The sequence below is a fragment of the Protopterus annectens genome, chromosome 6.part1, assembly GCF_019279795.1.
Source record: "Protopterus annectens isolate FY-2018-M chromosome 6.part1, PAN1.0, whole genome shotgun sequence".
Taxonomy (NCBI): Eukaryota; Metazoa; Chordata; order Ceratodontiformes; family Protopteridae; genus Protopterus; species Protopterus annectens.
In genome coordinates this window covers 492,128,838-492,151,933 of record NC_056738.1, presented here as the reverse complement: position 1 = coordinate 492,151,933, position 23,096 = coordinate 492,128,838, and positions in this window count along the sequence as shown.

Genomic DNA, 23,096 nt, shown 5'->3' with positions numbered 1-23,096 from the left:
GAGGAAGCAGTCTTTCTAAATCACATGATAAAAAGAAACTTATTCCATACTAAGCTAAAAATGTAGATAAGAAGTTGTAGATCTATTTTTATTAAAATGGAAGTATTTCTATTAGATGTTTAGTAATGGTCTGAAGAATAAACTGTATTATAAACTGTATTAGCATTTTTCTATTGGATGCTAGCAGTGGCAGTTTTTAAGTATCCTGTATTGATGATACTCCTAAAGTACCTTTTAAGCTATCTAACTAAACCAGTACTTAATCAGTATGTAATTAGGAGTTGTATTTTTCTGTAAAAAAATACTATTGCTAGTCCTATGTTAACATTTAATTGAATTACAACAGCAACCATATTTAATTCAATAAAGTATATACCTTTAGTTATTCACTTTACGCCTTTAGAACATTACCTGTACCACTCTAGCAGAAGCAATATTATTATCAAAAGTATGATGTTAACATTTGATAAATCAGTTTACATATCTCACTTATAGTTTCCTGGTTTTATTAAACACTAATCTTGTTGCAACACTATTAAAGCTTTAACTTTGGTTACCCACATGACAATTACTAAAATTATTTAATCCAAAGGACAAAGATGGTCAAAGTATGAAAACCACTTTTGGCCTGCCACAGTAATTATAAGGTTCCACCAATAGATAACATTGAATCCATTCTGTTTAGCCATTATTTTAATGTGCTAACATTGAACTATGAAGACGCTGTTAAGCAGTAAGATGACATGGTTCTCATGTCTTTCTCAGAGAAAGGTGTACCACACATTTCACTCTGCAGGCTGGGCTGGACTAGTCTGAAATCTGGGTAAGAGATGAAAGTCTGTAACCAACTTCTAAGATTAAAGTGGTTGCTTTTGACACTCAGAAATTGAACATAACAATTCACTCTCTAAAAGCGAATGCTTCAGCAGCTAAACAAACTGAGGTTAATACTCATTTCAGATTGTTAGGTTGAGTGCCTCATTACACTAGTCAGTTAAACTATGTATCCTCAAAGACTAGTAGAAAACAAGATACCATATACTCTGTTAAGAACTGCAGCCTCACCAGCAAAACCAGGTTGTAGATTACCAACCCTTGTTACTCCTTCCTACTTCTGCTCCAGAAGTGTATCAGGTCTATGCTACTTATATCGCAATAGCAGGACAGATTAATAAAGTCTTGTCACAGAATTGCTATACTTGCAACACATTCAAACAGGTTTCATCAATCCATAAATTCCTCCTTAAGCTCAAGCCTTGCTCATCCTCCTCTGACGATCTGCCATCAGAATACTTACAACTTGCCACCGACTATATCACATACCCAGTTAGCATACCTATAAATCAATCCATTTTGGAATCATATGTCCCTACTCTGTGGAAAAAAGCAATCATAACCCCTCTACACAAAGGAGGTAAATCAAATGAGATTACAAACTACAGACCCATCTCTATCCTTTCTCCTCTATCCAAACTACTAGAAAGATGCATGCATATGCAACTGCTAAACCACCTTACCCATAACAATCTCCTCACACCCATCCAACATGGTTTTAGGCCTGGGCAAAGTACAATTACAGCTCTCATCTCTTTTACAGATATAGTCAATGAAGCTAGGGACTCCAACTTACACACATCTGTATTACTACTAGATTTGTCAAAGGCATTTGACACAGTCTCACATAACAAACTACTTCAGAGACTATCAGAAATAGGATGTATATCATCTACCAAACGATGGTTTAGCAACTACTTGTCCAACAGACAACAATACATAAAGTGGCAACATTGCCTTTCTCAATACCAAACTAACAAAGCTGGTGTCCCACAGAGGTCCATTCTAGGATCCCTTCACTTTAACATATTTAAAAACAACTTACACATGGCCTCCCATCACAGCACACTAATCCAATATGCTGATGATTCAACAATCATATCCTCCTCTAGTGGCATGTCTGAGCTGCCACAAAAAACACAGACAACTTTCTCTGCAGTAGAATTGTGGCTAACCGATGCACAATTATTACTAAACACAAATAAAACTAAACTTTTACTTTTCACAAGCAAAAATAACATATCTGATTTCAAAATCTACTCCAATAACAAAACTGAAATTGAAATAGAAACTAGTGATAAACTTTTGGGTATCACCATAGACAACGAACTCACATTTGATCAACATATACTGAATGCCATAAAAAACTCATGTCAAACTAGGAACATTATATAGACATAAGAACTACATAAACCCAGATAGCAAAAAGGTACTTGCTAATACCTGTCTGATCCCCTCTTTATTCTATGGTGCTCCCATTTTTACAAATCCACACACCTCTCACAAAACCAAACTTCAGTCCTGTTGTTATAAAATTGCTAAATTTGCCACCAGCTTACCATATTGCACTCACCGCTATTACAGACTAAAGGAACTCAACTGCCTAGAATTCCCCCACTACCTAGATTATTTACAACACTCAATTGTACAAAAACTAATTTATCATCCTGACAACTGTCCAGCCCTAAAAAATACCCTACAAGCTTATATACCCACCAGAAACCTCCAATCTGCTAATAGACAACTTATTCACATACACAAACCCAATAAAAGAGCCGGTGAGAGTCTCTACTCCTGTGCCATAGCTAAAATTTGTAACAATGTACCAGACAATATCATTAGTATTGAAAACTGCAAACAATTCAAACTTATACTAAGAAAACACCTCTACAACTCCTGGACCTGCCCGTGCCTAACAACGAGTTTCTAACTTTCCCCTTCCTATGGGTTTTCTCTTTCTTCCCTACATTTTATTTATTTATTTATTTCCAGTTTGATTACCGGGGAAGTCCACTGGGTCAGTGACCAGTTTTCAGTGGAGGCCTGGGGAGAAAAGCTCCAAGATACATAATACAGATTAGGTACAGAAATACACGGATGTCAGTCTTACATAATATAGAAACAGTTACAAGTAAGTTCCCTGAAAATATGCATAATAAGCAGAAAAGCATTGAGTGTGGACTTATTGTTTATACATTTTCTTTAGCGTGCACACTCAGATATTAGGTGAGAAGATGTTTTATATACATACTTTAAGTAAAATGAGGATACACTATACATGCACAATTTCAGAAAAGAAATTAGTAATGGAAAGCTGTATACAATGTTTACAATGTTGAACCATAAGAAATAAGCAGCTAATAGAGAACGGAGAGTAAAGAAAATGCTCGTGGGAGCATAGCTGAAGGAGAGTTATTGAGGTTATCAATAGCTGTTGTTATTGTATTGATAGTTATTGGTAGCTAATGGAGAAGGGAGAGCAAAGAAAATGCTCATGGGAGCACAGCTGAAGGAGAGTTATTGAGGTTATCAATATCTGTTGTTATTGTATTGATAGTCATTGATAGCTAATGGAGAAGGGAGAGCTTAGAAAATGCTCGTGGGACAATAGCAGAAGGAGAGTTATTGAGGTCTTAGGAACCTGAGGGGGAAAACCCCCAACAGCATAGCTGAAGGAGAGTTGTTGAGGGCTTAGGAACCAGATTGGCAAAACTCCCAGGGGAATGGACTAAGGAAGATTAGGTTGGATGGTGGCAATTGCATTTCCATTTTGTGGCCAGGTGTTTGGTAAGCTGAGTTTTGAAGTTTTCTAAGTTTGGGATGGTTCTTAGAGAGGGAGGAAAAGAATTCCATTTTTTGCCTAGAGAGGCAGTAAGGAGAAGTTGGTCTGCTGTACTTTTGGGTTTGGGGATAGCAATTAGGTTTTGATGCTTGGATCTGAGAGTTCTATTGGGGGTGTAATGGGGAGGATATTTTAGTTAACGTTGGACACTTAGTTGGGTGATATACAAGTCTGTGTGCAGTGGTGAGTTGGAGGAAGTCTAAGTAGTTTGGGAGTTCAAGCCACTTTAGAGATCTTAGGGTAAGGCAGTGACAGGTAGAAGGTTTAGATTTGATAGAAAATTCTGAGATTTTATTATAGAAATTTTCTAGTTTGGCGGAAATAGAGGAGGATAGGTTAGTTAGCAGGGGGGCTCCATATAATAAGGAAGGCAGTAGATAAGTGGTGGCTAGAGTATTCCTAGCAGTATAAGAGAGGAAGTGATTGTTCCTATACAGCATACCTAGCTTTTGGTGGGTTTTCTTAATATTTTGTTGAATATGAATATCGAACTTGAGATGTTCGTCAATAGTAATACCAAGTAGTTTAGCGGAAGGAACCACTTCTATAGCTGAATTAGTTTGACTTAGCCCTTTGAAGGCATTTTTGTTGTAGGAGAATGACTTTGTGGGAGGGAAAAGTAGAATTTTTGATTTGTTTGCATTGAGAGAGAGGTGGTTTTGGCGCATCCGATTTTCGGTGGTTGAGAAGGCAGTTTGCATTTTAGACAGCAATTCTGAGTGGTTAGAGGCAGAGCAGACTAAGGTAGAATCATCTGCATATTGAATAATTTTGGAATCAGGAATGGCAGCATGAAAGTTGTTTATGAAGATATTAAAAAGCATGGGCCCTAGGATAGAGCCCTGTGGTACGCCAGTTGGGGTAGGTAAGAAGGACGAGGTAGAGTACTTCCATTTGACTGCCTGAGTTTTATCTGATAGGTAACTGGAGAACCAGGATATAGTGTTTGGGGAGAGATGGAGCTTTGAGAGGTGATAAAGAAGGTGTTTGTGTGAAAAAGTGTTGAATGCTTTGGACAGACTGAGCAGAACAGTAGAGACTAGATGTCCAGAGTCTCGGGCTAGATTGACTGTTTCTAAGAAAGAGAGTAGAGCAGTTATAGTACTGTGACCTGTGCAGAAACCATGTTGTGTAGGTGTAAGAAGATTCTTTTGGGCCAGGTAAGGAATAAGTTAAAGGTGAATGCACTTTTCAAGGATTTTAGAGATTGGAGAGCAGAGCGATAGGGCAGAAGTTAGAGATGCTGGTGTTTGTGCCTCCTTTATGAATGGGAAGAATATAGGCTGAGTGCCAGAGTTTGGGGACATAAGATTCCTTAATAGATCTGTTGATTATAATACTGATTGGGAGAGATAAGGCATCAGCAGCACATTTTAGGAAGGCAGAGGGAATGTTGTCATTCTCTTTCATACTCCCTCCAACACTCTACCATACTAACTCCATTTTTCTCTGCTCATCCCTCTAAACCCACAGCCTATAGTACGGCACCCCTCAAATAGAAACTAGCCACATCTCTCAAAGGAACAATAACTAAAGCTCCTCTTCTACTTCTTCTATGTCACGTAACTCAGTAAACCCTAATAACCTATATACCAACTTTATTCTTCCATAACTCTAAATTATTTGATGAGCCATTTGAATCTACTATCGATATACATATATATATATATATATATATATATATATATATATATATATATATATTTTTTTATTATTATTTATTTATTTATTTAACATTTGTTGACCGGGAATGTCTGACTAGGTTCCACAGAGCCTGTTTTCAGCAGAGGCCCGGGGAGAAATGCTCCAGATGCATGTCTTTGGAATGTGGGAGGAAACTGGAGTACCCAGAGGAAACCCACGGGAACACAGGGAGAACATGCAAACTCCACACAGAAGGCACCCCAGCCGAGAATCGAACCAGAGAACCTCTTGCTGTGAGGCGACAACGTTAACCGCTGCACCACTGTTCTTCTGGTATTTATGTTTGTATAAATATCCTAATGTGCACAACTTACAATTATGTATAAACCTAGAATTTGTCTAATATTTGATACTGCTGTTATTAACTGCTGTGCTTTGTTTTTTGTATGTGTTAGAGCTTTTCTCCTCGGGCCTCTGCTAAAAATGGGTTTCTGACCCAGTCGGACTTTCCGGGTCACCAAATGTCAATAAATAAATACCACTAAATCAACATTTCAGTCATGCAGTGGCCAGAAGTTATATACAGGTTTTGATAAAAACCCTGTGGACAACCATCAGACCTCCAGAGCAGTCATGCACCACCAACATACCTTTCAGGTGCTCAAGAGACAGAACCTTTTGCATCCACTCACTCAAGTAATGGGATGTCCTTTTCCAGATGTCATAAAAGCATGTGTCTACTCACTCAGGTAATTTGATTTCCTTTTCCAAATGTCATAAAAGTATGTGTCCAGTCACTCAAGTAATGGGATGTTGTGTTCCAGATGTCATAAAAGTATGTGTGCTTCAAAGCCAGGCTAAAAAGAAACTCAGTTAATGACAGCAAATGCAAACACTTTGCACCAGGTTAGCTTTCTCCTCTACTGCTCTTTTGTTTCCTCCTCCATTTTTATCTCACCCTTCCTCTTTCTATTTCTGTTTCTGGCATAGATCACTATCCAAGCTTTCCTTCTCTTTCTCCTTGATACTCTAGACCTAGGCAGCTGTCTTTATTGTATCTACTGATACTCCTAGGTACCTTACCTCACCATCATGTTTTCTGATACACCCTTTTTCTCTCTAAGCCTTTCATGCTCACCAGTACTATCCATTATATTCAAGTGCAGCTTAAATTGCTCTATTCAAACCCCCCTCCCCTCTTGGGCTGCTCCTTTGTATTTTCTTTTGCAGCATCTGAACCCCAAATGGACCAAACATTATGTTATTTATTACACTCTTTCACTTCTTTTCATTTCTCATTAATCATGGTCCCACTCCTACAAGAAGCAGTAGTAACACTCTGTGAAGAGCTTAGCTTGGCATAAATAGCCTTGCATACGTATATCCCCCTCATACCTTGCAGAATGTAGCCTTTCCATGTAGCACTCCTTAACATATAACCACCACAGCTTGCATTTTGCTGAATTCATATTCTCTACACCTGTATTGAAAAACTAGTGCCTTAAAAGTGGAAATCATTTTCATAACTTATTTCTAATCATACTAAGTGTGATGATCTGTATTTACTATCTGAATAAAACTATGTTCCAGTTGTTTTTGTCAAACACTGCACCATGCATAAATAATATATAAGAAATAGCATATAAGTAAGGGCAACCAAAATTCTTGATTTAAGTTCTGTACTTTGAATTAAAATGTACAGATTGCTATATTATTATAATATAGATCAATGTTAATAAATGTATTTATGAAGTATTATATCATCTTAGGGTGTTTTACCCATGTCTTTGTTATAACAAAGGGCCACTTGAATTAGAGTAAATATTCAGATAAGTGAAAGATCTAAATAGATGTGCTTTGCTTTTCCTTGGTCTGCCTGTCTCATGTTTCATTTGTCAGAGGACTGTTATTAAAAATCAGTCTTAGCTTAGCTAATTTATTCAAGATAAGCAACTAGATGCAAAAGAATTAATGAGTCCCAATAATCATAACTTTAAAATAAATAATTCATAAATTCCTTCTCAATTATGTAGCATATATTTATGTCACAGATCTTTTAATGATGACTCTCTTCCATCTAATTTTGAAATCCGTAGGAGGTATAATGTTTTGGTTTATTATATTCCACATTTATCATGCTATTAAATACCCCTGTTAAAGACATGTATGTTGAGAGAAAGTTAAATATAGAAGAAGTGGTCAGCGGATAATTTGCTCTTTCCATTTTGATTCTGAAGAAATATATTTTTCCACAAGACATATTTCACGCATTTATTATTTTAGATAAGAACCTCTGAAAATTATGTGCATGAGAAGATCTCATCTTTAAACAAAATATATTTAGATGAATTATGGTCTGGTGAACTACAGGAAAATAGTATAGGAATTTGAAATACATGTAGTTTATAACATTGCATAGCATGAGAAATTGAATTTGCCAGCAAGATTTGTCAAAAAAGCACCAACACCTTCTTCTGGGTGCTAAGATGTCAGTATTAGAATAGTAATGATTTTCAGAAACATTCTAAAAATAAAGTATTCTAAACTAATAATAATCTGGTAGTTACAGCAGAGAATTAAGGTTTTGGCCTGTTAAAGAGCTTATTCATTTGGTCCAGGGTTTGGTTCCCTTAATATCTGTTTGCCTACAGTGTAACTCTGAGCAAGTCACTTTAGACAACGCTCCTGGGTTGAGTCTCAAAAAGGTCTGTGAGTGGTTCAGAGTGGCAAAATGAGTGGCAGACAGTTTGCCTCAAAATTTATTATGTTTTGGCGTCAGAGGATTATATTGCAGTTCTTCTAGAAGTAACCAGTAGAAGAGGAGGGCTCACTTCATATATTTCATTTTCATTTCATAAAATTTCTAATTGTTAAATATTATGTCACAAAGTAAATCTCTCAGTTTGTTGTGGCTCTGTTTCCCAAAGTCTTGTAATGTTTTAGAGGTACTAGTTTAAAGGGACAGTAGCAAGCTGGCTGAAAAATAGTTCTGACAAGAATAAAACTATTAAGGACAAAATGCCACTAATGATTTATATATTTCTTTAGAGACAGACACCATCCAGAGACTACCCCTTGTGCTTCTACTAATTATAATCATTTTACTCACATTAGGAGAGAAGGGGAACATGTCTTGAAGTGTTTTATTTGGCTATCTTTCACGTCAAGGTACAGTGAACACAGCCTATAAAACAGAAAAACTGAAAATATGTGAATTAAGTGCATTGTTCTACAAATAAGCACATCAACCAGAATGTTGCATATGGTTCAGAAAGCAACATGAGAGAAGTAGATGTTGGTCAGTGCATCAGTGGTATTCAGCAACTGATGGTTAACTTTCTCCCATTGCTGAAGGTATTCTTGCTGATAGAAGACAAATTCACCCTTATTTAGAGAGAGAGAAGCACATAGATTCTGCCCATGATCTCCCAGCAACATTACTACATCTCAGAAAAAATGTGAATTCTGTATGAAGAGAGTTACAGCTGCTTTGGGAAAAACAACCTTTTCAGTGGCATTCAGATGAATATGTTCACAGATGTCAGGTGTACAGTGCTGTAAATGCATAGTCTAATGATCCATGGCCACAGCTCTCTGAGGCTAAGTACTGACAAAACAAGCAGCACAGAGAATCCTTAGTGTAGAATAAAGCAAACATAGTGAAGTGATAGTGTCCATGTAGTTCCTAATTAATGATCACTTAAAAACTCTCAGTTTAATGACCTTCATCTTGTACTCCCATAAGAACACACAGCAGTTGCAGTGGTTCAAACCGCAGGTACTATATAAGGGACTAACTGGCGAACTGTGGATCACTAGAGAGGTAGTGGAGTGAACCAAAGTCACATGGTCACATAGTTCTAAAGCTCCAGATGGGGCGCTACTTTGATTCAGCGAAATCACCCATTGTCCCAAGGAAAAGGTAAGCAACGCAAGAAAAAGCAAAAAGCAAAAAGCTTGGAGAAGCAGTTTGTTGCATTTAAAGTGATTCCACAAGAGAAACAAATATGTTAGCTATTGCCTGAACTGCACACATTACAGAGGACATGCCAGCATGTGGAAATAGAATCATTAAAGGAAAGGATTGCAGAACTAGAAAAAGAACAAGCAGTGCTCAAGGGTAAAATAACTGACAATGTTATGAAAATGAAAGGGGTAGAAGAGGCACGGAAGTGGCTCAGACCAAAAATTGATGATAACGAGAACACAGCAAGATACTGCAATGTAAGAATAATCATGAGAGAGAGAGTACTATATGCACAGAACTGGAGCATTTGGAAAAAGCCTACATAAATAAAAGGTTTCTCTGACTACATTTAAGGGATAAAACTCAAGAAAGTGTACAGCACTGGAAAGAGAGAGGAGGGAAATGCACCCAAGTCATGTTGTGGCCTGTATGATCTCCTGAATGATGGAGGAAAGCAATGCTGAAAGTCATACTTTTCCACTGCAACTTTGCAAAATTAGTGGAAGACTACTCTGATCAGGTGAATAAATTAAGGTGCTACAAATGAAAGCAGAAAAGATGAAAAATGCAACACAGGCATGGAAAAGATATCCTCCAATACTAACAGCAGTTTGGAAGGAAGAAAAGGATCAGCCTGTACAGTGCTGAGGAGCACAGGACTTTATTGGAAGCTTGGATAACGTGTGAGGGGGCCACCAAATAAAACAAATAAGCATGTCAAAAGCTTGACATTACGGAGAGGGAAGTGAACCTCTGATTGCAAAGTAAGGAGGAGTCTTCAAAATCAAAATCTAATCCTGGACCTGATTCACCACAAATGAATATATCCAAAAAATGTTGCAGTGAACAGTGGATGAAGGCAGTGGTAAATAACAAGAAAAAGATGGCCAAGGAAGACAAGTGAATCAGACAGCAGATAAGAGCAGGAAGCAAATGCTGGAAAGAGGATAAAAATACCTACAAAGGGTATGTTGCTTTTCCCAAAGCAAAACTGGAAAAGAGGGAATGGAATCTTGGTGGGACAGAAGTCAGAGTAGAGTGAGCATAAATGCAAGAAATGCAACATGACAAACTGTCTTCAGATGCCTTGGGAAATTCTGAAGTGTGCCGCTGGACATCCAAAGGGATACATAAACAGTATAGGCTGGCAGGAGAAACACTCAGCAGAATGCCGTGGAGAAGTAAAGTGAATGACAGAATGAACAAGCAAGTGATCCTTTAATGGAGGAGGAGGAGGTAGGTAATGTAAACTTTTAATCCTTTTATGAGAGTTCCTTAGCAAAGTAAGCATATGTTACAATGCAGTAAGTGATAAAACCTTGGAATATAAGAGCTGGTAATTTCAAATATCAGGGGAAAAGTCAAAAACTTTGCAGCTGTATTGGACCTTCTCAGTCCACAGTATCAACACAGGCTAATGCTGTGGGGGTATCAACCTTTGGGAATTGCTGCATGAAAAAATAAAGAATAGGATTCAAAGAAGAGATTGGGAACTGTGTAACCAATAACTCAGAAAATTATTACATTAGGGAAAGTTAGGAAAAGGGCAAGAAATATTGGATTAAAAAAAAAGTGGTATGTTTGTCTTGTATGCACTAATGAACTGCTGACTGAATGGTAAAATAAAATGCCCACTGCTGAATGTATTAAATGGAGTGCCTAAATAGTGGAGCTGAAGGCAGGGATCCTAATTATTAAAAATAAGCTCTTACAGAAAATGAGAGAACCAAGAGCAGGGACAAATGAGCATCAGGACATGGAATATATAAAGAAGGCATCTAGTCTGGATCAGGATGATGAAGCTGACTTGTGTGACTTACCAATTTCTGGAGAAGGAAGGTGGGAGCAGTCCAAATAAGGTGTATGCACAGATCTGAAGAGCACTTGTTCAGTATGGAATGGCAGCCTGAGGGTGTAATAAATGGAGGGAAAGTTCTGGTGGGGGGGGGTAAACAGTAAGGAAGATAAGGGGATAAGAGACAGACATAGTGATCTCCTTAATCTAGTTTAAAAAAGATGCAAAGGAAATTAAACAAAGACAGAGGATAACACTTTAGCAAAAAACAAAACTAAATGTAAGAGGGAGCAATAAGCTATTTAACAGGGAATATCCATTAGGTGAGAAATACCACAAAGCAGGAGCAAGAAAGAGGGGATGGCCATTCTATCTGGGGTTTATAGATAGTTATGTAAAGAACTGTAAAAAGATGAGAGGGTCATTGGATCATATAGCTTGAGACAACAAGGGGGCAGAAATGGACAACTGGAGCCTATATGCTCAACACAGATTTGATAAAGAATTATTTAGCAAGATGTTTAAGGAAATAAGGTTTCTTAAATAAACAGAGGTTCGAGGGACAAGAAAATAGTTGATAGGAAAGGACTTTTATGTAATTTTGTAACAAGAAAAGGATGTGCTACATGGGGAGAGGTGATAAAATTAGGGTCTCTATTAGATCACCGAAAGTTTAAAAAAGCGAATGGTGATTAATCGACCCTATGTAAGTGAAAGCTTACAATTTCGAACTGTCAGAACAGTGATTTTTTGGTCAAAAAATCACTGTTCCAACAATAAATAAATAAAATACTTTAAACATTACATTAAGTGGGGGGCTTCATCCCCACACCCCCCGATGTGGGAGGCTGTGCTCCCCACACCTTCTCTACTTAAATATATCAACTCCGACACCACACTACAGTGCCAAAAATGGCAAAGTAACGAAGCGACCAAGCAAATTATTTCCCAGGGAAAGAATTCGCTTAAAAGCCACTTCGATATTTTGCCATTTCTGGCTTTTGAGTTCGACCAAGATGCATTCGAAAGAATGCGTCTTCAGTCTTCTAATAGGTAACCATAAAATTAACAAATGAAAGAGGCTGTGAGTGGAAATATGGAGCAGGAGTAGAGAGAATTTCACACAGGTGGAAAATATCCATTTGCAATGAACAGAATCACTCAGGCTAGGAGATGGAATAGGTTTTTAGGAACTAATAGTACATTATAGACAGTAAGAGAGGTGTGGCAGTACAGAAAATGAATATTTAGATCATCAACCTAGCAGATGAAGTTAGGAGTGAAGAAGACTTGGATGGCAGAGGGCAAAAAGACAAGGCAGATCTTCAAGAAATCATAAAAAGGACAATACAAAACAATAAAGGGGAAAAGGAGGCACTAGCAAAACTGTGGTAAAATTATGTGAAAGCCACAATATTGGGGAAGGGGGCTATGAGAAGAGAGTGATGGCAAAGAAAGAATTATACCTAAGAGATAGGTTGAGAGACTATTAAGGAATATGGAAAAAGATATCTGGCATATCAGTATGAGTATAGAGAAGAGAGCTAGTACTGAAAGGTGAAATAGAAACAAGAAGTATGCCTGTGCTGAAATTGGAATCATGCTACTGGAAGGGTTATTGGAGAATAACAGGGAAACAGTTGAACCTAAGTACAAGATAAAACAGTGAAATAAAGTAGCAAGGATAATGCACATAAACATGTGGGCCACAGTGGATTACAGGGAAATAAGGGAATCATTCAATGAATTTTACCAAGGGCTGTATGGAAAAATGACACAGAAGGGGCATTCCTGGGGATTTATTAACACCATTTATCTACAATTGGTCATCTGTGCACAATGAGGACCATTACTAATCAAATAAGCAGGAAGCAAAGGCAATATGACTGGCATCCTCAGCTCAAGCACAACACACAGATTTGCAGCCATGTCGAGGTAAGGCAGGTCTTCACCTATATGTTTACAAAAAAAAAAAATAGAAATCCAGTAATGAGTGCAGGAGGATGGCCAACAAGAGACAGGTAAATCAGAAATACATAAACAATGGGATGCCTACAAACAAGTGGACAAGGAAAGTTATACTGTTGTATATTACACTGAGTTAATTCATGGACATTTGGAACGTCACTTGCATTGTCATTCATGTTAAGACGCCATCATTAAATGTTCAGAAGGGAAGTGTGTTGCTGAAAAAGATGTGTAAGTAACAAAAGTTTAGAACTTCACATTGGCACATACATCAAACTTCAAGTGCAGAAATACTGGAAAAACAAATCATAAATGTGTGGACAAATGCCAAAACTTATGGAACACCTGTTTATACCACTCCTACAAGTACTTAAATTGGACATAGTAACAGTTGCATCAGTACTATGCATGTTGTGAAGGTAGGAAGTGAGAGAATTATAATCTACAAAGATATGTCAAAGAGACACAAATGTTATGTGGAATAGAACATACATTATTATGATGCATAAATTGTTAGAGATGTGTAAACCATGAGAGATGTGGGATATGTCTGAAAACCTGTACTAAAGTGGAAATCTTGGAGGAATATAATCATCTTCATTAGCAGCTGTATGTCTATGTATGAATTTGGACATGATTAAAATGTTAGAGCAAGGCCATTAATGAAAGTTTTATTTCCAAGAAGATGTAATCACAACACGTGTGCATTAATTCACTATGGTGTAGCAACAATTGCTGCAGGCAGTGATTCAAAGTGTATCTGATAGGAGTAGAAAACCTTTGCACTTATGTAAGAATCAAAGTACATTTTTCATTAGCACATGGTGTTACAAGTAATTAGTTAACACACTAATGAAAAAGTACATATCTGAAGGGTTTATGACAACATTTTAGAAAATGACTACTGATTTGAGCATTGTGCCACGAAAGGTAATAGCTGGAGCACAACAATCAGCATAACCCACAGATAGTTACATCATCACATTAGGTTGTTAGCGCATTATGGAAACTGCTAGAGTTGACATATGACAGTAGCCCTATAACACTGTCACTGTCCTCCATGAATCATCCCCAAACTCCATTGTGCAACAGTCAGCAAAGCACTATTACTGCAGGTTTTGCCAGAAAACAAAAACCTAAGCGCCCAGCAAGTCAACTGCTCCTATCCTTTACCCTAGCCAAAAAATGGAATGCTCTGCCCTACATACCTACATACTTAGGTCCTACACCAACCTTAACATCTTTAAAAACCATCTTCATTCTTACCGCCATCAAAACTGGAAATGCAATTGCACTCTCAAGCCCATACCTCTCAAGTTATCCTCCCATATCTCTCCTGGCTAACCTAATTTTCCTACCTAACCTCCTTAAATTTCTCTACTTAGATTCCTAATTAGTACATCCTGATTTCAAACCATAAGCCAATATTTCCTCTTGAACTATTGAAATTGTTACTTGTTATTCTTTTATTGATAACTGTTATTTGAAATTCAATTGCCTCTGAATTTTTTTTTTATGTAATTTCTTTTTGTAATTTTTTTTATTGTAGTTAAACTTCTGGAGCTTTTCTCCCCAGGCCTCCACTGAAAATGGGCCCACAAGCTCAGTGGACCTCCCCCGGTAATCAAACTGAAATAAATAAATAAATAAATAAAATAAGAAATAACAATAACTAGTCCCCACAATTGATTTCCTATGCTGCTTTGTGCTGTTTCACAACAAACAAAAATTAATACATAGATTAAACTGGGCTGAAGAAAGTAAAGCATTTAGGTGATAAAGATCACCCACTCATCCAAAAAACAAACAAAAAAAACACATCATATGCTGAGCAAGCCATTCCAGCATGCCACCAATGTGCACATTTTTGTAATATATTTTTACACACTCACAAGGTAGATAATGTTGGATAATGCACACGTGCCCATTTAAGTCACACAGTCTGTAGACCTGTAAAGCTGCTGATGATGTCACAGAAGAAGTCATAACACATGTGTAAGAAGGAACACAGCTGAAAGATTACACAGTACTGGAACTGAGCATCTGTCAACAAAGTCAACATTATCTGGATCTGTACACTAACAGGGGGATGCAGGAGGGATTGCCCTCCTGCAAAAACATTGGGTTTGTATGTGGTTAGAGTTTGTCTTTTTTATCAATAATTTCGTATGTAATTAGATGCTGTCAGATTTTTGTCATTGTTTTTGCAGTGGGCAAGCCCACCTATACCCCCATACCTTCTGCTAATTATATGTACCAACTCCAAGGTCGCACAATACTGGGAAAAGGGCAAAAGCCCTTCCCTAGTATAATTTCAATTTTGTCAGTATTTTGTGTTTAGATGTTTTGCAGTTTAGATAAATTTTAGATATTTTGCTGTTGATATTTTTACTGTTGATCATATGCTGGTTTAGATCATCTATAGAACTCCATTAACTATTGCACTACATGGTGTTCCTTTACTGGAATATTAATTTGAGGTAAATATGCTTTTCTGTGTAAAACCTTTTTCCGTGCATTCATTTTTGTACTATAGTCAATGCTAACTGAAGTGTGCTGAAGCCAAGCTTATTTTCCTGGGTAATGGCACAATGATAGATCATGCATAATTATTTTTGGAGTTTTTGACACAGGACATGAAGTGCCATTTTTCTACAGTCATTCCTGAGCACTGGCAGTGCTCCATGGCATCTGTTGCTCAAATAGTAAGAAACACTACAGTTGTTATCCATGTATGTGACATGCTGTTGTTTCAGTTGGCCTCATTATTGTTTTATGGGAGAGCAAATATTGAGGAAAAGGTCATACAGCATGTACAGCGGGGGATGTTCTCCTCAGCATATTCCAGGACAAGATACACTCTATTATTATACCGATATGCCACTGAAGTAGTGTTCACACATGTTAGTGTTCACACATGTTTTAAAAGCTGTCTTGCTGTGATTTTCATATTGATTTAAATTATTAACTTGCTAGTTTTCTTTCCCATTGGTGGTGCACATCAGTTTAGTCCACAGCATACACACAGAAGAATGTTACTACAATAATTAGTAATGTGAGTAATGCAGTAACCCAGGTCACATTGACGGACTTAACCATAGTACACATTTATATTGCAACACTAACATTATACATCATATGTGTATTTCAGATTAAAATAAAGAAAACTATCACATGTATTATGCCACATAAAAGTAAACTACCCCAAATGTGTATTCAGTCCCTGCACCACTTGTGCTGATATTCAGGACATATTTCACAAACGCATGTAGCCATTAAGGAAGTTACAACACAACTGTAATTTTTCTGCATTCAAAAGTGTCCAAAGTGCTATGTGGAAGGTGCATCATCACCAGTCTTATTTGCTAAACAAATGCTTAGGTCTTTGTGCATGTGAACTTAAAGTTTGAGATTTTGCCATAGGATAGAAACTATCATTTACTAAAAGGCATTGATGACCGACACTGATATGTGATGCCAACTATTGTGCAGAGGATGTAGTCAAAAAATAGTTATTAACGGTCAGTGTAATGAATTCTCAACTTTGTAGGTTTCTACAAGTAAAATATCTACAATAATGACCCCTATTTTCATGTAGACAACACCTTCACAAGATCTGAGCAATGCACCTATAGCATTACAATGAAACACTGATATAAGGAACATGTTGCATCAATGAACACTTAAATTAAAATGGAAAAAGTCAAGTACATGTGATGAGGGTAGAAAAAAAATGTGTCTGCAAGGCAGGAGTTAGTGATGGCAGTTGCTGTGCATTATTTCATTGTAGTCCCTTTGTTCAAGGAATATCTTGCAGGTTGCCATAAGTATGCACTTTTTCGTGTGTGTATATACTGTAGGTTGCAGCCACATTATTAGTAATCTTCATTCAACATGTGAGATATGTGTACAGGGAACTTACATTATTTTGCAAAATGTTTACATATATGTGTGATAAGGTTCAGTCGTAGGTAAGTGAATATAACTTCAAACGCATTTGTAAAACTTTTTTTGTCTGACACTCCCTCTCAATGTGTACTTCTTATTAGCAGGGATGCTTAAAACATCATTGACTAAGTAGTACTGCTAATGAGGCACACTTGCAAGGCATTATATAGCCAAAACTCTTGTAATCCCTGCTCTCTTACTGCTCAGGTGTATGCACATCATTATGTAGGTACGAACCCCATGTTTACCACCTCAGCACTTTAAGCAGATTGAGTGATTCATAAAAGATAATGAGTTGAGAGTTAATTAATGCATTTCACATGCCTGGGGGGGGTATCGACACTATATAAGTAGGACACATAGCTATAGAACTTCCTTCAAGCTATAGAAGACTCCCTTGTTTCCCAAGTCCTGCCAAGCAAAATAGTGATAACATTTTTATTAGGACTACAGAGGCTATTGCTGGAGATTTTCCAAAGCATAGATTATTCAGCAGAAATACTTGATTTGTTTAACACATTGATGCGTGATTGTAGTAAGGGTGTCAGTCTGTAGTGTTTTAATGATTCTGTTGAAGGCATCTGACATTTATTTCATAGGGGGTTGGGAAACACACACATTCATGTGCACATAGGTCTGTAGTATTATTGTAGCAACTACTTTAAAGTTAGTTTGTTACTGCTTTGAGTTCTGTATGTTGTTACATTGATTACTATTTGTCTGCTTCTGATGCTTTCTTAGTGGGTGTATATTATTTTATCTACAACTGTTTCCTTCTGTAGTTTATAGATTTTTGGGGGGTATGCATTTGGGATATTGCAGTGCTTGCATTGTTGTTCACACTGTTTTGTTACTAGGATAATACTGACTGCATACTCATATGTTACTCCATAAGTATAACCATCTATACCCCCCCCCCATATGCATTATGGATACATCAGCTATTCTTATGAAATTATTCTCTTTATGTATTGTACTATTTTTTTATAACATGTTAATCACACACATTTGCTTCTGCTCCTGAGAACATCCTAGCCTGTTGCAGATATAGATTTACAATGGCTGCAGTAACCCCTGACATTTTTAATGTTTTTCTGCAGCCGTGCTCCAGCATGTTTTAGAATTCAGAGTAAAAGCACGTGCAACATATTTGCCCTTGTTTTATATATTTCTGAATTGTTGTGCCATGACTTCTTGCTTCATTAGCATGCAGTACAGATGATTATATGGTCATTAGCAGATTCTGCTGCTCAGTTTTGTTTTCCAGTTGGCTGTAACATGTACTGATGTTATCCTGAATCTCAAACTCGCTGCTTGTCATGCACATGAACTTAGAATGATGAGCAGGCATTCACAAAACCAGGGCACGGAGGTGGAGAAATGTGTGGGAATGGATTGCATACAAAATAATGGAAGTGTAAAGAAGGAAATTTGACTCTGATATTGCAAAAAAATAAGAGAAAAAGATGTTAAAGAAAATAAAAGAAACAAAAATGGGGTAGGGGGCAGATGAATGCTTGCCAGAGTTCTGTAAATGGGGGAAAGTGCTAACAGGAGCATGAGGGAATAGCATGACAGAACTAATTTCATCACTGATGGGGAAAGCATATGCAACAGTGATATTCAAAGAGGAAGGGGAGAGAATAAGCAGGGTCATTACAGATCAGTTTTCTTAATTAACACAGGTATCAAAATAATGGTGAAAGTCATGGTAGAAAGTATACTTCTCAATTGTCCAGATTTTCACAGAATGTCTAGATTTTTACCTTATTTTTGTGATCTGTTCCTCATAAAATCTTTGGTTTTCTGGCAAATCACTGAATAATGAAATCACCAGATAATGGTAGTAATTATAGTTGCAGACTTCATATACTTTAGAAAATGTATGCTAGTGCAAAACCTGTTATTGTAGCAACGTTTAATGTTATATGTGCAAGAATTAAAACTTGTTCCTGATCTGTGGCCTTTGTCACTCCATTATTTTTAACTTTGTCCAGATTTCTTGTGCTATGAGGTTAAGAGGCATGTCTGGAAAGAATAGGCAAAATTCTCTCAAATATCATACAGGAAGGGCAAAATGGGCATGTTAAAGAAAGATATGCACAGGACAGTTTGTGGGGCCTAACCAAATTTATAATAAGAGTAGAAAATGAGGGAGTAAAGGTGTTTTTTTTTAATATTCAAAAAGAAAGAAAGACAGAGATATCTTTAGGCTGTGCACAATGTATACATTTACTGCATTAGTCAACTAAGACTAATATTACTTAAATATCAAGTAAATCAGTGGTGAGAGGAGATTCTGTACATATGTGGCAGATATAGAAGTTATAGTATAAAGAATAGGCAGATGCCATTGCTTGTATGCGTCACTCCTCAGTCATTCTCCTCCTTATCCATGTAGAGGACTTCAGCTACTCATGGCATCCGTGGGTACTGACTGCAATATTCATTGTCTGATAGCATGTGAGGAGAACTACCAGGCACCAACTCAGGTAAGGTACATGACAGGTCTTATCTAGGGATAGCCAGGCATGTGCCTTGGGCACCGTCCCCTCCTGTATTTCATTAGTATCATCAGTAACACCTTCATGTTGTGTAAAATGCTCCAAGACCTACTGGTCCATCACAGATAGCAGTGTGTTGTAGCAGTAGCACAGTGACACCCAGGAGCCACACTGCAAAAGCACAACACAGCAGGTAGATGAGAAGGATAAAGAGCAAGCCAAGCTCCTCCATCAGCAGCACATTCAGCACAGAGAATACATGCATACTGGCAAATGTCAAGTGAGGTCACCTAGTACAGACATTGGCACTAATATATAATCATCTGCACTGAGCAGTTCATGGTAGAATTAGGACAGTGTTCCTAATGATGTGAACTGATAGCATGTACAATGTGACCAATTACACAGACTATGTGTGCTTTATATCAGATATTGGCAGAGAATATATAACCAAGGAAACGGTTAAATGGTTTTTCCTTTGTTCTATATGTAACCTAGGACCAATGACTCTGTCAGGCATTCCGAACATCTGTCTGTGTTATACCACTCACTAAAAACACGCCACCTATTGTAAACACCTTGAAAGGTAACTGTAATATCGACATGTTTTGTTTAGTTGTACACTGATTATATCTGGTAACACAATAGTAATGTTTCAATGCCTTTTTTTGCTTTGTTGACTTTTGATTCTAAATGCAAGGCTGAGGTAGAAAATGATCTAACTGGATCAGTGCTCTATCCAATCAAAAGACACAGAAATATATCTAACTCAAAGTAGCACATTTGCAATTTTTGCTATGTTCTTTGGATACTGTTTCACAACTGACTTTTCCCTGAAAACAACTTTACAACTGAAAAAACATTTGATTCTTCTGTTTCAGTAATCCCCTGGAGTTACTATACCTCCGTGCTAGTGCTGCACGGAGGCGGCTGTTTAGGAGAGGACGGCAGTGTGCCATGCATAGTAATGAGGTGTGCTGCCTAAGCTCCTGGGCATACATGGAGCATGTAATAGTGCAGGGGGCGTGTCTGAGAGCAGAGCTCTCAGAATATACATGCCTCCGCAATGAAGAACAGCAGAAAGGGGTATAAAATGAGCGAGACCGCTCATAGGTGACCGCATATCCCCACCAACAGTCCCCCTTGTGTACAACAGCAACAGTATACATAAATAAAATGAAGAAACCCTATATTTCTTTTTAAAAATCCAATTAAAGCTAACCATAGGTGAGCGGGTGTGCCCATCGCTTAGCTACGGTTAATGCAGCTTAAAAGGCTGAAGAGAATAACAAGGAAGATATATGCAAATGAAGCAGTATAGCAATAGTGTAGTGGACAGCACATTCACTTTACGAGCATGCATTCCTGGTTCGAGTCCCACTGCAGCACTTTCCAAGGCAAAGCATGTTATGAGTAATATTTATGTTGCATAACCTACTAAATAACGTATTTTCATGAACTGTAGTACTGCAGTAAATGCACATGTGAGGTTTCAGTGTCATAATGAATAAGTCACTAGTAAGCAGGTTTAAGCACAAATAAGCAATAGTAAGCATATTTAAGCACTAGTAAGTGGGCTTAAGCCTGTTTGCACAGCAGTAACCAATGCCTACACTGGTTAAGCAATTCTAAAGCTAAATCTCAGTAAGCAGATGTAACGGCAGGTTAGCAGTGCTTACCATCACGCAAACCCGCTTACAACTGCTCAAAAGTGCCTTAATCACTCTGCATCCAACGGCCCTTGTTCTGCCCATCAACAAAATAAACAGCGATGCAGGACTCGAACCCAGGACCCTATATACCATAGTCACAGTAGTTAACCACCAAGCCATCACAGAAGAACAGATGAATGAGGTATCAGCAAACAAGTTGTCACCATAGTAAAACCAAACTGAACCTGTGAAAGGAATCAGTATACAGTCATATGTTCCATAACCCACTAAATATTATAAATATGTGAACTGGAGTACAGAAGTAAGCCCAGAAGTGAAGTGTAATTGTAATAGAGTGTTGAAGTCCCCAATAAAACAAAAGGACCCCATAGAGTGTACATACACATTAATCATGGGTACCAGGCAGATATATAAGATGTAATGAATAAGAAATCAATGCCAAAAAGAAAATATAATGCACAGTCTAATGCAAGCAACGCTAAGCATTGCACAGGCCAGCATAGGAGGTGTAAGCAATGTGTAGACCAGCTAACTAATTGTGCCCAATGGTATACCCCTTTAAACAATGCCAACCTTAGTTAAGCAGGTTTGCCCATAGCTTAGCCTTTTCAAAACCAGCCAATCATGGAAAAGTGTGGGAAATTAGCCCTACTTAAACCCAAGAGGCGGGAATACATCTCATAACTTGTTGTAGCTTCCCCTTGCAGGCACTATGGCAGTAAGGGGAGAAGGTGTGCGCTTTCAGGCACAGTGCTGGTGCATCCAGGAGTCCAAGTTCATGGCAGGACTCCTTGTCAAAGACCATGATCAGAGACTGTTGCAGGGCCAGTTCCAGGGCTCCCAATATAAGGCAGAGGCCTGGGACCGTCTTGCCCATGACCTCACCAGTGCCACTGGCATACCCCAAACTGGTGAGCAGGTCAGGCACCACTATGCCAACCTGAAGCTGCATAAGGGGGACCTCTTGGAGGAGTGACTGCAAGAGGCTAGAGTGGCAGGAGATGTTCCAGCCATGTGTAAGTATCACCCCAGTATGTGTGTAAAAATTGCCATCTCAGGTATATCATGGATAGGTATGGCTAAATACTCCTCTCATATCCCCCACAGCTGCAATGGAGCAAGCCGCTAACCAGGAGGTCCACATCAGTCACCTGGCGAGGTTGCGATGTGAGGCAGGTCAGTAATACTCATGCATTTACCGTCATAGGAAATAAAAATAAAAGTAGTAGTAAATTAATTGCCTGTATAAAACCTGTATTGTTCAAGGCAAGTACTGCATACACTAGAAAATATGGCAGGAAGAGTCTCATATTGTTGGTATGTCAATAAAAGTGTAATAGCCTGACAAAACAGGTCTAACTGCTGGACTGCATGTGTATATCCTGGTATCATACGGTAATGTAAATTTGCAATCATGTAATAGTACTGTTGTATTAAGCACTGTTACCCACACCGTGCACCATAAATTGAATGTGTAGGAATGCCTGTATATGACAGGCGTAATCCCCAAGAGGCCATTTAGTACAACTGAGAGACACATAGACAGTAAACAGGGAAAATGCAGACAACAAAAAACGAATAGCACAAACAACTGAGATGTGAACTGTTGTTTTTTTTAGCACACTCAGCCACAGTATGAATCCTGCCAGTGGTAGTAGTCTGCATACAGAATCATACCCCACAACTGTACAGATATGTCCAGAATGTCTATTAAAGTGGCCCATATCTGTTGCCTATCAACCTGCCCCCCTGGGAAATCAGTGGGGTGATCTCAGACGTATAGGCAGCAAACAGGAAATGCAACTGATTGACACACAGCTATGAGAACAGAGCTGGCAAACTAGCAACTCCCCAATACCTTCTGTGACTAAGAAGCCACGTATGTCCCATTTATACCCCAACTTGTCAAGCTGTGGTCAGA